The 18,695-nt window shown below is 36.0% G+C and overlaps 1 protein-coding gene across 10 annotated transcripts in view; it reads right to left on the bottom strand.

Annotated features, from left to right (window-relative positions):
- Window positions 1-18,695, bottom strand: part of GRIA2 (glutamate ionotropic receptor AMPA type subunit 2) — a 171,236-nt gene that overhangs the window by 50,253 nt on the left and 102,288 nt on the right. The window lies entirely within an intron of this gene.

Raw genomic sequence — 18,695 nt, forward strand, 5'->3', positions numbered from 1 at the left:
ATGGTCAACATCACTAGCTATTAGGGAAATGCAAATCAAAACTATAATGAGGTATCATTTCACACCTATCAGAATGGCCAAATTTAAAAAAAGGAAAAAAAGAAAACTACAAATGTTAGACAGGATGTGCAGAAATAGGGATTTTGGTGGGAATGTAGAATGGTACAACCACTGAGCAACATTATTTGGTAATTCCTAAAGAAACTAAATATCGATCTACCATGCGCCCTAGCAATGGAAGTTATATACCCAGGAGAACTGAGAGTAGGGACGTGAACAGACAGCTACACAACAATGTTCATAGCAGCATTATAATCACAATTGCCAAAAGATGGAAACAACCTAGGTGTCCATCAACCAATGAATAGATAAACAAATTGTGGTATATACATATAATGGAATATTATTCAGCTGTAAGAAAAAATGAAGTCGTGATGCATATGACAATATGGATGAACCTGGAGGACATTATGTTCAGTGAAGCAAAGCAGAGACAAAAGGATGACTATTGTATGACTTCATTGCTATGAAGTAAATATAATGAGCAAACTCATCAAGTTAATAGCTGTAATATAGGTCACCAGAAAACAGAATAAGGATAGAGAATGGAAAGCTGAGGGTTAATCTGTGCAGATTGGTAAGAAGTTTGTAAATGTTTGGAAATGGATAGAAATGTTGCAATTACATGATAATGTTTGTAATTAGCAGCACTAATATTTGGGTATGATAGTGGTTTAAAAGGAAAGTCTAAGTCTTGTATATCACTAAAAGGAAAGATAAAATATAAAACATGGGACTATATAGCATTGCAAACCCTCATGTGGTAGTAATATATTAATATCTGCTCACCAATGGTAAAAAAAGGGAAGTATGCTGAGTGAAAGATATTAGACTCAAAGTACCGCCCATTGTTTGACTTCATCTATATAAAATATGAATACAAATGAACCGATAAAGACATACATAGGTTAGCAGTTACGTATGGCAGGGAAGGATAGAGGGATTGAATGGTGACTACCAAGGGAAAGGGGGTTTCTTTCTGGAATAGTGAAAATGCTCTAATAAAGCTTACAGTGATGAATGCACAACTCTGTGATTATACCAAATGCCACTGATTGTACATTTTAGATGGATTGTATGGTTTAGTAATACATTTCAATAAAATTGGTAAAAAAGGGATACTAATAAAAAGTATGTGACAACAAAAAACATTACATCAGGCTGTATCTGCCTCACTTACATGTGTATTTTTACTTTCCTAGAGGAAAAAGCTTTAGCTTTCTTATGGAACAATCTGTTCATTTCCAATGTAATTCTCGCAGTAAAATCTAGGATCACTGAATAGGAAATAAAACCTAAACTGAGTAAATTGGATTTGAAAATTTTAGAAATATTATATGTATTAAACAATTATTATAATAACTAAATCGCCAAATCCTTATTGACTCTGCCTGCCCACATTACTATGAGAATTCTATGATGTCATGGATAAGGAAATAAGGCCCATCTATATGCTGTCTGCAAAGAAACACATCTTATATCCAGGGATTCAAGGAGGTGGAAAGTGAATGGCTAGAAAAAAATCTTACAAGCAAACAATAACCAAAAAAGGACAGGGGTAGCTATATTAATATCAGACAAAATAGCCTTTAAGTGCAAAACAATTGTGAGAGACAAAGATGGACACTACATATTAGTGAAAGGGATAATCTTTCAAGAAGAAAGAACAATCATAAACGTTTATGCTCCTAACAAATGTGCTCCAAATACATGAGGCAAACACTGGAAAAATTAAGTGAAGGAATAGATGCCTCTACAATCATAGTGGGGGACTTTAATACATCACTATCAACTTTGGACGAACATCTCAAAAGAGAATTACTAAAGAAACAAAGACTTTGAACAATGTATTAGAGGAGCTGAACCTAATAGACATACACAGAACATTGCACCCAAATACAGCAGGATACACATTCTTCTCAAGTGCACATGGATCATTCTCCAATATAGACCACAGGCTAGGCCACAGAAAAAGTCTCAATGAATTCAGAAAGATAGAAATCTACAAAATAATTTCTCTGGCCACAGTGGAATGAAGCCAGAAATCTGTAAGGGCCAGAGACCCAGATTTGGCACCAAGATTTGGAAGTTAAACAACACACTCTTAGAAAAACAATGGGTCAAGGAGGAAATCTCAAAAGAAATTAATAACTACCTTGAAACTAATGAAATGATAATACAACATATCCAAATTTATGAGATGCAGCAAAATCAGTACTGAGAGGGAAATTTATAGCCATAAATTCATACATCAAAAAAGAAGAAAGAGCTAAAGTTGAAGAACTAAATGCACACTTGGAGGAATTAGTAAAAAAACAACAAACTAACCCTAAAGGAAGAAGAAAGAAATAACAAAGATCAGAGCAGAACTAAATGAAATAGAAAATAAGAAAGCACTTGAAAAAAATAAACAAAACCAAGAGCTGGTTCTTTGAGAAAAACAATAAAATTGACAAACCCTTAGCTGGATTAACAAAGAAAAAAAGAGAGAAGATGTAAATACACAAAATAAGGATTGAGAAAGGAGATATCACCACTGATCCCACAAAAATAAAGACTATCATAAGAGGATACTTTGAAATACTATATTCCAAAAATAAACAACAATTTAGAGGAAATGGACAAATTCCTAGAAATACATAAGCAACCTACATTGACAAAGGAAGAAGGTGACAATCTCAACAAACCAATCAGAAGTAAAGAGATAGAATCAGTCATTAAAAACTTTCCAACTAAAAAGAGCCCTGGGCCAGATGGCTTCACAGGTGAATTCTACAGAACACCCCAGAAAGAACTAACACCAAACTTGCTTAAACTCTTCCAAAAAAATTGAAACAGAAGGAACATTGCCTAACTCATTCTATGATGCCAACATTACTCTAGTACCAAAGCCAAACAAAGACACCACAAGAAAGGAAAATTACAGACCAATCTCTCTAATGAACTTTAATGTGAAAATCCTCAACAAAATACTTGCTAATCATATTCAACAACACATTAAACAAATTATACACCACGACCAAGTGGGGTTCATTCCTGGTATGCAAGGATGGCTCAATATAAGAAAATCAATTAATGTAATACAGCACATAAACAGACTGAAGGGAAAGAATCACAGAATCATATCTATGTATGCAGAAAAACATTTGACAAAATACAGCACCCTTTCTTGATAAAAACACTGCAAAAGATTGGAATAGAAGGAAACTTTCTGAACATGATAAAGAGTGTATATGAAAAACCCACAGCTAACATCATTTAAAATGGTGAAACACTAAAATATTTCCCTCTAAGATAAGGAACAAGACAAGGAAGCTCACCTTCACCCCTCCTACTTAACATAGTCTTAGAAGTACTTGCTCAAGCACTGAGGCAAGAACAAGACATAAAAGGCATCCAGATTGGAAAGGAAGATGTCAAAATTTCAATATTTGCAGATGTTATGATCCTATACATAGAAAACCCTGAGAAGTCTACAACAAAGCTCTAGAACTTATAAATGAGCTCGGTAACATCACAGGTTACAAGATAAATGCACAAAAATCAGTAGCATTTCTGTACACCAATAAGGAGCAATCTGAGGAGGATATCAGGAATCAAATACCATTCATAATAGTAAATAAAAATATCAAATACCTAGGGATAAATTTAACTAAAGAGGTAAAAGACTTATACACAGTAAACTACACAACACTGTTCAAGGAAATTAAAGAAGACCTAAATAAATGGATGAATATTCTCCGTTCATGGATAGGAAGACTAAATATCATTAAGGTGTCTATCCTACCAAAACTGTTCTACAGATTCAATGCAATCCCAATAAAAATCAACACAGCATTCTATAATAAACTAGACAAACTAACTATGAAATTTATTTGGAAAGGAAAGAGACCCCAAATAGCCAAAGACATATTGAAAAAGAAAAAGAAAATTGGAGGAATCATACTACCTGACTTCAGAACATACTACAAAGCTACAGTAGTGAAAACAACATGGTATTGGCACAATGATAGAAACACTGACCAATGGAACTGAATTGAGAGTTATGATATAGATCCTCATATATACAGCCATATGGTATTTGACAAGGCCACTAAACCCTCTCAACTGGGAGAGAATGGCCTCTTCAAAAAATGGTGCCTGGAGAACTGGATATCCATATGTAAAAGAAGGAAAGAGGATTACCAACTTACACTTTATACAAAAATCAACTCAAGATGGATCAAAGACCTAATATAAGACCCAAGACCATAAAGACCTTGGAAAGCAAAATAGGGAAGCATCTACAAAACCTTATAATAGGAAATGGCTTCATGAACTTCACACCAAAAGCATGAGCAGCAAAAGAACAAATAGATAAATGGGACTTCCTCATTTATGCATTTATGCAGAAGGCATAAAGCCTTCTGCACCTCAAAGGAGTTTGTCAGGAAAGTGAAAAGAGAGCCTACAAAATGGGAGAAAATATTTGGTAACCACATATCTGATAGGAGACATATCTTGCATATATAAAGAACCCCTATATCTTGAAAAGAAAAAGAAAAACAGCCCATTTAAAAATAGGAAAAAGATTTGAACAGACACTTCTCCAAAGATGATATACAAATGGCTAAAAACCACATGAAAAAAATGCTCAAAATCCCTAGCTGTTAGGGAAATACAAATCAAAACAACGGGATACCATCTTACTCCCATAAGACTGGCAGCTATCAAAAAATCAGAAGACTACAATTGTTGGAGAGGATGTGGAGGAATGGGAACACTCATCCACTGCTGGTGGGAATGCAGAAGGATCCAGCCATTCTGGAGGACAGGTTGGCAGGTTCTCAAAAAACTAGATGTAGTTTTGCCATAGGACCCAGCAATTCCACTGCTGAGTATATACCCAGAAGATCTGAAAGCCAGGACACAAACTGATACATGCACACCAATGTTCATAGTAGCACTATTCATTATTGCCAAAAGTTGGAATCAACCCAAATGCCCATCAACAGATGAATGGATAAAAAAATGTGGTATATACATACAATGGAATACTACTCAGCTATAAGAAAAAATACAGTACAAACACATGTGATAACATGGATGACTCTTGAGAACCTTACGTTGAGTGAAGCAACCCAGGTATTGAAGGACAAATACTATGTGACCTCTGATATGAAATAAGTAAACCAAACTGTCTCAGAGAGCTAGAGACTCGATGATAAACTTTAAGGTAGTTAGAGGGTAGAGGAATGTTACGAGCTGACAGCTACTTGGATGAAATCTATGATAAACTGGAGGTAAGTATTTGTACAGGGAAGGGATAACTTTGGGTGGGGCTGCATGGGCTTTAGGGGCGCTGGGATGGGAGGATGGGTCAGATTGCCCAAGAAATTAAGGAGAGGGTGAGAAGAACATTTGATCATGGGAGATTTTCAGGTATGTGGTTGAAATTGTGGTGCAGAGAAAACTCTTTAGAGAATGTAATATGGAAGATTGCCTGTTTGGGATGCTTAAGGGTGGGTGCATCTGACACAGGGCAAGCTTCTGGGGAGTGTGTGAGTGCTCATTTTGTCATAGTGGATTACATCATTGGGTGGAGACCCATACAATGAGAATGAAGGTATACCCACATCCTGGGGAGGACAGATCTTCTCAAAGAGAGGGAATTGTATCTCTTGAGAGAATCGGTGTCTCCCAATGTGTTAGGGCAGTCAAGTATGTCAAGCCCTCAACATTTGCAAGTATCTCTGAATATGGTCCCTCAAGTAATGAAGATTGATTGTCATGGTGGGCCCTGAGGGAAGGGGGAAAGAGGTGTTGAATACATGGAATCAGGGTAACTGTGGGGTAATGGAAGTGTTCCACAAGATCATGCCATGATGGATATAGGTCATGTTAAGTTACACCAAAAATGTATAAAAGTCTATAGGCTAAAATGTAAACCATAATGTAAAACATAAGATAACTAAAAATTTAGAAAATTATATAGTCTAAAATATAAGCCATAATGTAAACCTAAATGGAACCGTATTTGAAAGCTATCGTTTCAATATCTGTACATTAGCTGCAGCAAATATAATATGAACATGTAAAAAGATGACTGTTGGGGAAGGGACAAAGGGTTTGATGTTGGCTATGTGGGAGTACCATATATTGTATATGTGAATTATTGTGACCTAAAACTTATGTCAAGAGAAACTTAATGATAAGGGGGGAAAAAAGGAAGAAAGGAGGTAGACACTGAGGAAGAAATGGAAGAAATTGCCTTGCCACTGTACATACAGGGCAACACCTGTAGCAGTGATGAAAGGCAAAATGTCAAAAACAAAGCTTTTTCATTTTTTCATTTCTTTGATACCCCAATTTATTTTTCCTTTATTTAATTTTTCTAAATTTCGATATATTCTATATCTAACATTTAAACCCATCACTATATTCCATTTTTCTATCAAGGGAACCTGGCAATATATTGGGCTTCCTTTTTGAAGAAGTTTTGGACTACAGAGAGGTTTACCTAAGGCAGGGGAGGAGCACTTGTGTGGGGTGTCATTAGTGGGAGGCACATGGTTGGGAGGGAGTTCTCCAGGGCATGTATACAGGGTACATGGAAAGGTTTGGATATTTTTATATAGTGGTTTCAGTTGGAAATGACAGATGAGAGAGTGCTGAATTCCTGGCCAGGGGAGCTCTATCACATTCCCCAATGGAACAACAACAATCCCCCAAGTACAATGGCAAAGACCAATAAAGATGGATGGTCCAACGATGAGCCCTTGATACTGATGGCTCTGATTATGAGCCTGTGTGCCTAAAATTTGAACTAGGCCTATAGCTGTGGGGTGCCTAAATGTTACCTCCTGAGGGCCTCCATGTTGCTCAAATGTGGCCACTCTCTAAGCCAAACTCAGCATGTAGATGCATTGCCTTCCCCCCAGCATGGGACGTGACTCCTGGGGATGAGCCTTCCTGGCACCGAGGGATTACTACCAAGCACCAGCTGATGATGTAACTACAAAAAGACCATGAACAACGAGGTCAACTCAAACCGGCAGAATACCTCAGTCTACATGTAATATCAGGTGTTAAAAACTGCTTTTTGACTTTGGATAAAAAGGGGAAAATGGAAAGGACAAGTGAGTTTATATGGCTAAGAGTCTCCAAAAAAGAGTCAGTTCATCAGGTGTGATGCTTATGCATGCCTTGGCAAGGTACCAGAGACAGCCACGGTAGATGGAAACCCAGGTGCTGGTTCTCCTGAGGGCTGCAGTGATCCACAGGTTCTATGGTCAAGGCAGATGGCTCTGGAGTTCAGGGCCATGTCAGTTGGCCCAACTTTGGAGTTTGTGTTCCTGAGTGTGATGGAGTTGGACTCAGATGTACCCTTTCTACACATGCCTCTTCTGTTACTTTTACCGGACCTGTAGTTGGCAGTTGGGTTGGTGTATACTCTGGAGCCCTGGGTCTCTGAACTGTCCATGTGATGGCCAGGCCCTGGTCCTCAGCAGACTTGTGGCTCATACCAGCTGGTTTCTTGGACTTCACCTGGCCAGCTGATAGGGAGGTTAAGAGGGTCAACCACCACACCAGGGAGCCAAGAGTACCTACAGCTGCAAGCAGGAGAATTGCATCCATCATCCATGTGGAATCTAAACTGGACATAGCCATCCCAGATCCACAAGATGGAGGAATAGAGTATGGGTTAGACTGGACTTACTGGTGTTCTGCTGGGGAACTATTGTGATTAGTAAGAGAAGAAATTGTAGTACTGATGTGGAGAGGGTGGCCACGGTGGCTGCTGATGGTCAGGAGAGGGAAGAAGAGATATGGTGTGGGGGCATTTTCAGGAGTTGGAGTTGTCCTGGGTGGTGCTGCAGGGATGGATGCTGGAAGTTGTGTGTCCTGCCGTGGCCCACTGGGTGGACTGGGGGAGAGTATGGACTACAATGTGGACCACTGTCCATGTGGTGCAGTGGTGCTCCAGAATGTATTCGCCAGGTGCAGTGGATGTGCTGCAATGATGGAAGAGGTTGTTGATGTGGGAGGAGTGGGGTGGGGGGAATATGGGGACCTCATATTTTTTTAATGTAACATTTAAAAGAAAATAAAGAAGAAGAGAAGGAGAAAAGAAAAAAGAAAGGTTAAGAATCCCTGCTCTAGAATATAGATTACTGGAAGATAGAATGAGATTAGAGAATGTGGAACCGATGCTTTAATTTGTGTAGAATTTTCAATAAAGTTGATTGTAAATGTTAATTGTGAAAAAAAAAGGAAAAGATGTTAGATGTTAAGGTAGGGTCTGGGCATTTATTTCAACTGTCAGAGGTATAGATTTGGTCTTGCTTTTAAATTTCTTCTTACTTTCTTCCTTTGCTGGGAAAATTTTCTTTGCTTTCTCTCACTTTTACTACATGGCATGCACATAAAGTGCTTTTCTTTGAACAGTTAGAGCAGTCTTTGTCATTTAAAAAAAATTAATGGCTTGTTATAATAATAACATCTATTCTTTAAAAATCTTTATCCATTCATGCTAAAAAATTTCATTCAAATAAGAAATACTAAACATTTGGTACTCTGAAAACGCTAAAAACTTTTCCATGAACAGCTACTTTTCAAATTTTCCTTGACACTTGAAATTCAGTTGAATACAAAGCATTGCTTTTTCATTAGAAAAGACTAAATATCTGGCTTTACCACTTACTGTTTTGTTGTCTTGGGCAAGTTAACTAAATTATCTAAATCTGAGGTTTCTCTACAGTAAAATACAGAGAGCAATGCCTGTTCTAAATACCTCGCAGAAGAATTAGAAAGGAAGGTCAGGGAAAAAGGAAGAAATCATGTTTATTCTATCCTCTATGTGCCAAACCTGAGCTGGAAAATTTCCTAATAGTCCTTTAAAAAATATCTTTGTACAAATATTTTTATTCAAATTTTTAAAGATTCCAACTTCCAAAGTTTTATCTTACCCAGGGTCACAAAAATAATATATTGACAGAGATAGGATTTGAATTCAATCCTCTGTGATTTTGGTATAAAAAAGGGAGACAAAACCATCTGAGTTTTCCTGGGACTGTTCCAATTTTAGAATAGAAAGTCTCAAGTCCAAGGAAAACCCTCAGTTCAAGGCACTCCAGGACAGGTGGTCCCTGTATTTGGCAAAATGCCACATCACATACATATATGGGAATACATAAATGAGAAGCTTGACAATTTGTAAAACATGCTAAAACTGTTAAGTGACCATCAGGTTTTCTTTTTTTTTTTTTTTTTTTCCTTTTTATTACTGCCTATGCTGGTGTAAAACAGCTTGTCTTAACAATTTCTGTAAATCACTAAATTGCTTCACAAAGAATTGTTGTCCAATACACTCCAGAAATGGCATATTAAAGGCCCTGAGAAATCCTGCAGTAAAAATTCCTGTTTACTTCATTTAATCAGCATTGCACAAAGTAATTAGCATTTTAAAAATTTCTTACACCAATTACTTTCCATAAAAATAGTGTTTGATGTAACATTCTTTGAGATGATAAAATTTTTATGGGCTGGTAAATCGTAGATACTTTTAGAAGAACAACGATTATTTAGTTAAATAAAATTAGTATACACTGAATTATATTTCTCTAGAAAGAAATTGATTCTGAGTTTTTTCATTTTACAAAATACTTACAAGGTCAAAAATGATGAACTCTGAGAAAAATAAGAAGAATTTTCAGAAAGTCTTACATTTTTTTAAAGATTGCCAGCAATGATCAAGAACCAAATAGAGCCATAGGAAAAGAACAGTAATAGGAAATACATCACAAACTTAAATTTATTCACTTGTCTTAATCTCAGATTCAACTGCAGTCCACCCTCTAGAAAAGAGCCGTCAGAGATAAGGTCATTTTTAAATTACTGTAAAGTATTTTAAACATGTGCCCTTTGAAAGTTCACTGCATAAAGGCTTTGAAAGCACATAAGCTGGATTACTTTTTCCAATGGTGAAAAGACAACTCCGGTGGCAAGAAATCAAAATTAGCATCTTTTATTTTCCTCTATGAATAATAAAAATATTTTGTAATCCTTTGTGATGAAAGCCTCGATATAAAAGGAATCCATTAAAAACAATACATATTTGCCTAAATTATCCAGATTGCCTGAATTTATGCAGATTTGCTATTGACCTACATAAGAAATCTTCCATAAGGACCAAAATTTTTACATTTAGAAACTGTAGATTTATTTGTAGAGTCTTATTTTTTTTTTTTTTAGATTTGAGCTAATCAAATTAACTAAGAGGGGAAAAAACGAAACCCAAATCAAGGCATTTTTCTGGGTTTGATTTACTCATAGGTAAAGACATCCTTAATGGCAGATCTTTTGTTTTGTTGGTTGCATAAATTCCTCTCACTGCTTCTCCCTACTTCTTAGGAAACTTCTAACATGGTGTCCATTATTTGTTTTTTTTTACAACCAATGAAAAAGACAACAAATAGGGTCCAGGCTACTTTAGGAACTGATTTTGGAACCTGGAGATCAAAGCTGTCTGTACGCAAGTCACTGCAATCTTTGAGACAAAAGAACCACTGGAGGTGTAAAAAATACCACGAAAATTAGAAATGTTAATGCATGTATTATTGAGTTACTAAATTAGCATCCCATATAATTACGGTCTTAAAGATCTGGGAGAAGTCTTAGAGAAAACCTACAATGTGTTTCCTTTACAAATAAAAAATGTGGAAAAGAGATATGGGTCCAGATATCCTATTTGATAATTACAATTATTAGTAAGTATCTTTATTTTTCAAAGATTAATATATATTCTAAGTAATGTAATATTTTATCAATTAACTTTAATCAACATAAAATTTTACATTTAAGAGCTTGTTTTCGTCATATACACTTTCTAACTTATAAATTATAAATCATTAAATATGTAAGCCTCCAGCAAAATGTTTTAACATTAGGAGTTTTGGGTGCCAACATGTCAGCTCTGGTTTGGGTCAGTTAAATCACCCAAGAAGCTAAATTAACTCTCTTAGACCACCAGGGTACTATTTAATACAGGACACTAATTACTGGACTGAAAAGGATTATACTATTTTCAGAAGGTCCAAATAACTCTCTTAGGACAGCAATCAAGAAAGTCGGTGTCTGTGCTTTAAATGGATTCAGAGTAAAATGGGACTCTTTTGGGAAAGCCATTCTTTAAAGTGCCACACAAAAGTCAGTCAAGTGTTATTGTTGAATTCCTTAACACCCACAGGATATCTCAGACTCAAAAGCAGAACTAAGGCTATTGTGTAGCAAGTTAGAATGGATAGTCAGATCTTGCAAGGTATTTTTGGGGCTGCTGAAAACACTAAAAATCCCATCTGAAGCTGGAATGATTTGTAAATTCTTTTGAGAGAGTGGCATTTTGTAACCTGGCTTTTTTTTTTTTTCAGGGAAAGTAACAGGCCTACTCTAATTGCCCAATTTAAACTCAGGTGCCATGACGAATTCCATCTGATTGCTACTATCACTTTACATTTCATGAAGCAAAATAACCCACTACTTTTCTACCATGGATGAACACAGACACACAGCAAATGTTAACACAGAAATTTAAACCCAATTTCATAACAATGACAACAACACATTTTCTTCTTTCTCCATTCTTTGGTACTGTGTACTAATATTATCCAGTTGATCACTCTTCATTTCAACAAACACATTTTGTGTGCCTACTTTGTGCCGTGCACTGTATCAGATTTGGGACCAGTAAAAGACAGTCGCTCTTTCAAAACCTCATTTTTATTCCACAAACTTCGCTCATCTGAATTTATATCAATGTATTACAATACGAATGGCTGTGATTTTTAAATTACTATTTCTTTTACAAATAAAGGGATCAAAAGAAGTCGTGAATGTAACAAATCCTTTATTCCCATGTCACGACCATAAATCAGACCCTTATCTCTCCTGCCTGGATTGTTTGTAATATTTTTCAGAGCTTCCCTGACTCCACTCACAACCCTCTAATATAGTTTCATCAGAGAGTCATAGTAATCTTCCTAAGTCAAAATCATTATCATATGTCTCTCCTCTAGTGGTTCTCTACTGCACACAGATTAAGACCAAAAAATTCTTAGTATATCAACAAGGACCATGAGGTCTGGATCCTGCATATTCCTATAGTATCATCTCCCGAAATTCTCTTAAACCACCTCTGCTCAACCTCCAGCCTTAGGGCAATATGTAAATTTGCATGCATTTGAATTTTCACATATTTTAAATTTTCTCTATCTAGACGTCACTGTCACTGGCTCTTCTCTCCTTTTTCCTAATTTCTAGCTTTCCTCCAGGACTCAATTTACATGTTACTTCCTCCAAGAAGCCCTCCTTTACTTTCAGAATCTGGATTAGAGGTTACCAGTATCTCTACTTACCCCTATCCATCCATTCAGAAAACATTTATTAAATAGCTGCTTTATGGTAATCTTTATACTAGGAGATTGATATATATCAGTGAGCAAACCAAAATCATCTCTATCCCTATGGAACTTAACTTCTAGTAAGAAAGAGGAGACAGCAATAAACAATGTAAAGAATAAATTAATTATAAATATAGTATGCCAGAAGGTAATAATGGGGAAAATTAAAATGTCACAGGAAAAGGGCAATATAGAGTACCCTGGTGAGAATAGCAGATTACAATATTAAATAGTGTGCCTATTATTGGATTCCTTGAGAAGACGGCTTTTGAACAAGTACTTAAAGGATGAGGAGGCTCAGCCATGCAGATATTTGAGAGAAGAATATTACCAAAGAGGTAACAGCCATTGCAAAGGTTCTAAGGTGAGAGAATGGTGGTATAATTAAAAAGAGCAAAGAAGTCAGTATAGCTGACAGAGTGAGCAAGGAAGAGAGTGACAAAGGATTTAGGGTCTGGTAAGCCACTGGGATGACTTTGGCTTTATCCTAAGTGAAATAGAGAGTCATCGAAGGGTTTGGCACATAATGTCAGGCAATATAAATTCATTTATCAATTTCATGTTATGACACTATTTTAAAAGAACATGGAAGTGTGGAAGCAGGGAAAGCATTATTATTACAATAATATTATATATATATTATATATATTATTACAATAATCCTGGCAGAGAGATGATGGTGGTTGGACTCAGGGTGTTCACAGAGAAGGTGGAAAGAAAGGAAGCAGAGCTGATAGGATTTCCTGACAGTTTTGATGTGGCAAAAGATAGGAATTGAGGACAATTTCAATTTCTCAACCTAAGGAACAAGTGACAAGATGAAGTTACCCTCAAATAAGGTGGGAAAGATTGTAGAAGGAATAGTTTACCAGGACTGTGAGTGGTGGTGGGAAATCAGAAGTTCAGTCTGTGTTACATTGGTCTGAGATTCCAATAAGACAATTTCCAACAACACACTTATTACACTACAAGGTAAAAACTAGTGGTTTCTAGTCTGAACACTGCAAACTCCTTGAAGACCAGATGTTTGATGACCAGTGCCTAGAACAGTGCCTACCACTCAGTATAAACTCAATAAATATGTGTTGAATGGAAAAATGGATGGACAAATGAATGAATGTTGCCCCAAACAGTGAAAGACTAAGATTTAGAATCTCAGTGTCATGACTCTAGAGTTATTTTTATAGACATATGCAAGAACAAAAAATGAATACGTTTGTAAGTTATCCTTGGAAGTTATTTAATATGTTAGAATATTGAAACATTTAAGATTTTATTCTTACTTATTGGATAAAATTGGTTTTAATTATGAAACTATAGAAGCTGCATTAACTTTTGAGGAACACTAAAATAAACTTGGAAACAATCATTTATTTCCCACAACCTGATATGATTTATTTAATTTTCAGAGCCTAACCATGGAGGTAATTTGATTAAAATGAAGTGATTTTTTTAAGTTTATATGCCTACAGCACAAATATTTCTTATAGTATAGTGAAAGTGATTTAAATAATCAGAAAATGTACCTGATATAGTAAAATACCCAAAGACAACATAAAAGGAAATTATCCTATTTAAGATTTACTTTATTTTTCTCCCTTTCCTTAAGCAGGTCATATTTTGAGAATATGCTTATTTATATTTAGGGAATGCTTACTAGTTCCCTACATAGTTTTCCTTCCATTCTCCCACAAATAGAAGCAGAAATAATTATGGAAGCCATGTCCTATAATTACTACCTCTTACATCTGTTTACAATTCAATAGCCTTACCTCTTACAACTAACACAACATATGCCCCTCACCCAAACTGAATATTTATGTTCTCACAGCAATGAAAAGCATAGAGCTGTGTCTCTGTATAAATCATGCCGTTCCATCACTTTGAACATTTATGTTAATCACTACACGTTGCTCTTTCCCAAGCCCTCCTCCAGCACCACCACCCCCTCCCCATGTGCCTTTCCTCCTGCTCACCATGTGTGAAACTCCACTCAGGAGTCCCTTCTCTGGAAAGCTTTCCCTGACCTTCCTTGCCCACAATGTCCTAACCGCATGCAGGAAGCTGGCATATTTTACATACATCACCCTATTATATTTGCTTATCAACGTGCGTCTCCCCCATTAGACTGTGGATTCTCAATGGCAGGATTCATATGTTTTTCTTTTTTAAAATATTTTGGTCCTAGCTCTATAGTACATGAGTAATAAGTGCTTGTGTTGGGAGGAAATACCACCCAAATCCATATTTTCCCCTATGGTTTTTCCAATAATCTTTATAGATCTTAAAAAACTTCATCAGAGGGGGAAAAAGTCACAAAATGTAAAAGCTGAAGTAGGCCTTTGAATTGACTGCCCTTTTTTCATTTTAGGAAATGGGTGGGAAAAGAAAATAACAATTATTGGCACCTGCTATGTTTCCAAAGTTGTAGTAAGTCTTTGTGGGTATTATTTAATCTTCACCACAACCAGGAAATTAAGTAACATTGCTGCATAGCATTGCTGTGTACAAGGCCAAACAGTGCTTCAGAGCCTAAATTTTTTAACTGATAAGGCTGTGCTCTTTGCAACATACTACAATAAGGGTCATCATAATCCCTCTGAAATCTGACAGAAGCAAACAAAAGGCAGGCATCTAAGGAAGGGAAATGTCCCAGTGGGAGGGAGCAGAAAAAAGGTCACCATGTAGGGTGAAATGTGTCAGACTGTCCCACAAATTTTAACACCATTCATCATCAAAGAACTCTCATACTGCAAATTTGTTTTACGTTTTGGTGCATGACATATGAACTTTAATAATGATATAACTTCCAGGGGAAAAAAATCATCTCATTTTGCTTTCATCCTTGCAACAGCAGGCAGCAGTGGGAGGCAACACAATGAGTAATAGAGAATGCAAAATGAACATGTTTGTTTCATTTGAGGATGAAAGCCACATGCGCTCTGCATCAGAGAACTTAAATGGTACCATCTCTGTTTGGAGGGAAGCCTGAAATCCTACAGAATGGGGTCAGTAGTTGGTGCAAACTGAAAGATCAGGCGTCCATTTGCCTTTTCAGCAACCTCCTGACATGAAAGTACAGGAACAAGACCACACTATAAACAATATAAATGTGGAATCGCAAACTAGATCACCAAACAGAAAGTCAAAAAGGTTTTAGTAGAAATAAACTCTGAGCTGTTCTTTAATATCCTGTGGGAAGCTTTTCTGAATTGGTCTTAAAATTAAAGGAATCCATTTGCAAACCAAAAAGTGGAGAAGCCCAAAGCATCCAATCCTTGTTTAGGACAAATCTCATACCCAGAAACAAACTGAAGTCCAAATGACTGTTTCTGTTTTTTTCCCATTATGTGTAGAAACAAGCCAACAGAAATCAATCCATGACATAGAATCAGTTTTAACTGTGAGAGCAAGTGAAATAACATTGTTCCTGACTATTTCTGATATAATCCACTTAAAATACACCAATAAGAAAACAGAATCACTATAAATTTTTAAATGTTTTGCAGCTTTTGCCCTTACTTTTCTTAAACCTCTAGTTTCATAAAGAATGAAAATATCATTTCATCCCATTCAGTCCACTCTTAACCAGATTTTACTCTTATTTCTTCTGTGAATAGGGAGATCAAAAGAAGCAAAAGAAAAAAGAAAAAAGCTTCTCCATAACAGAAATATTTGATATTTGGAGCTATATATATATATATATATATATATATATATATATATCCACTTGTATACACAATAATATACAGAAAAACAAGTAAAGACCTCAGTTTTCCAAACTTCTACAGGATAAAAGATTAGTCTGAGTAACATATATTCCAGAGCACTATATTGAGCCCTCAAAAATTCTCTTGAATTCTATCATCATTCAAAGATTACCTAATACCAATCTTGCTCAAGCTCTTCCAAAAAACTGAACAGGAAAGAATGCTATCACACTCATCCTATGAAGTCAACCTCACCCAAATACCAAAACCAGATAAGGATACTATGAAAAAAAGAAAATTACAGATCAATATCTCTAATGAATATAGATGTGAAAATCCTCAACAAAATACTTGCAAACAGAATCCAAAAGCACATTAAAAATTATACACCACAATCAAGTAGGTTTTATCCCAGGTATGCAAGGGTCATTCAGCACAAGAAAACCAATTGATGTAATAAGCCATATTGGTAAATTGAAAAAGAAAGGTCATATGTTCGACTGAATTGATGCAGAAAAGGCATTTGACAAAATACAGCACCCTTTTGGGATAAAAACACTCTAAAAGATAAGAATAGAAGGAAGCTTTCTCAATATAGAAAAATGCATATATGAAAAACCTACAGCTAGGACTGTACTCAAGGGTGAAAGACAGAAAGCTTTTCCGCTGAGATCAGGAACAAGAAAAGGATGCCCACTATCACATTATTATTCAATATTGTGCAAGAAGTTTTATCTCGATCAATTAGGCTAGATAAAGAATCAAAAGGCACCCAAATAGGAAAGGAAGAAGTAAAACTTTCACTATTTGTTGATGATATGATCCTATATCTAGAAAACCCTGAAAAAAAAACACAACAAAGCTACTAGAGGTAGCTAAGTGGCACGAAAATCACATGGCATTTCTACACAAAAATCAATAGCTTTTCTATACACTACTATGTGCAATTGCACTTCTATACACTTCTTTGTGCAATCTGAGGAGAAAATCAGAAAAAAAATCCATTTATAATAGCTACTAAAACAATTAAAAATTTAGGAATAAATTTGCCATGGACACAAACGTTCTGTATTTGGAAAACGACAAAACTTTGTAAAAGAAACTGAAGAAAACTTGACTAAATGGAAGGACATTCAGTGCTCATGGATTGGAAAACTAAATATCGTTAAGATGACAATTCTACCCAACTGATTTACAGATTGAATGCAATACTGATAAAAATCCCAACAGTCTTCTTTGCAGAAATTGAAAAGCCAATAGCCAAATTTATTTGAAAGGGTGCGGGGCCCCGCATAGCCAAAAAGGTATTTAAATAGAAGAACGAAGTTGAAGGACTCACTTCCTGATTTTAAGCATATTATTTAGCTACAGTAGTATAAACGTCATGGCACTGGCAAAAGGACAGACAGATTGGCCAATGTTTATTGGTTGACTATTTAATTAGTGAAGCCAATTGCAATTTAATCTTCTTGCTGAACTGGTCCAGAGACTGAGCTTCTCAACAGCAGTTATTTAAATAAATCTTTGTGGTCATATGTTTATTGACTCAATTGTGTACAAGAAAGATTTTTTTGAAGATTAGGAACAAATTGGTATCTATTGTGCTTCAACTTAAGGAAAAAGTAATTTTATAAGGGGTAGCCAAACTACCTCTTTTTTTTTCTTCCCCTTTAGGTCATAGCTTAAAAATCCCCTGTTCAGAGAGGACTTTGAGAGCACATAATCTGAAAGGGTCTCAAAGACCATGGTCTCTCAGAGCTTGGGGTTTGCTTCTTTTAGAGCAGGAGTTCTTAACCTCTTTTGTTCCACTGACCCCTTTGCCAGTCAGGTAAAAACCATGGACTCCTCAGAATGCAGGGGCAGATGGTTTTATGACACTCAACTGGCGTCGGGTCTAACTACTGTAATATCAAAGTATGGATGAGTGTGAACGATTTTTCGGTATATGCAACAACTGTAATATGATATGAAATGAATACAACTGTAATTTATTGGATACATTCATAAGTTAAGGAAATACTAGATTTCAGTTACAGGCCAGAGAAAACAAAGGTAATAAGTTGATTTTTTTCAATTCAACCTCAGGAACCTCCTGAAATCTTTCCAGACCCTTGGGCGTCTATAGACCCCTGGCTAGGAGCCCCTGCTTTAGAGCATTCAATAGTTCTTTCAGTGCTTATTCTTTCCCCTCCCGTTGTGAGCTGAGACAGGATCTTGTCTTTTTATTTGTCACCTAATTTTAAGTGCCTGGTTCAGAAGCCACTCAGTGACAAAAAGCCAAAGAGATAAATAGATGAATAATTGTAGTTGTAAGGAAAACTGCGAAATAATACAGTAAAGCTCTAATTGTTTCTTACTGAAAAAATAAGTGTGAAAACCATTTCAATTTCAAAATGATGATCCTTTTAAAATGTGTTCTCTGTTCCCTTTGTTATTCCCTTCCTCCCTATATTTTCCAAGGTGTCTCTCTCTGCCCTCTCCTGGGAAA

Source organism: Dasypus novemcinctus, chromosome 1, assembly GCF_030445035.2.
Source record: "Dasypus novemcinctus isolate mDasNov1 chromosome 1, mDasNov1.1.hap2, whole genome shotgun sequence".
Taxonomy (NCBI): Eukaryota; Metazoa; Chordata; class Mammalia; order Cingulata; family Dasypodidae; genus Dasypus; species Dasypus novemcinctus.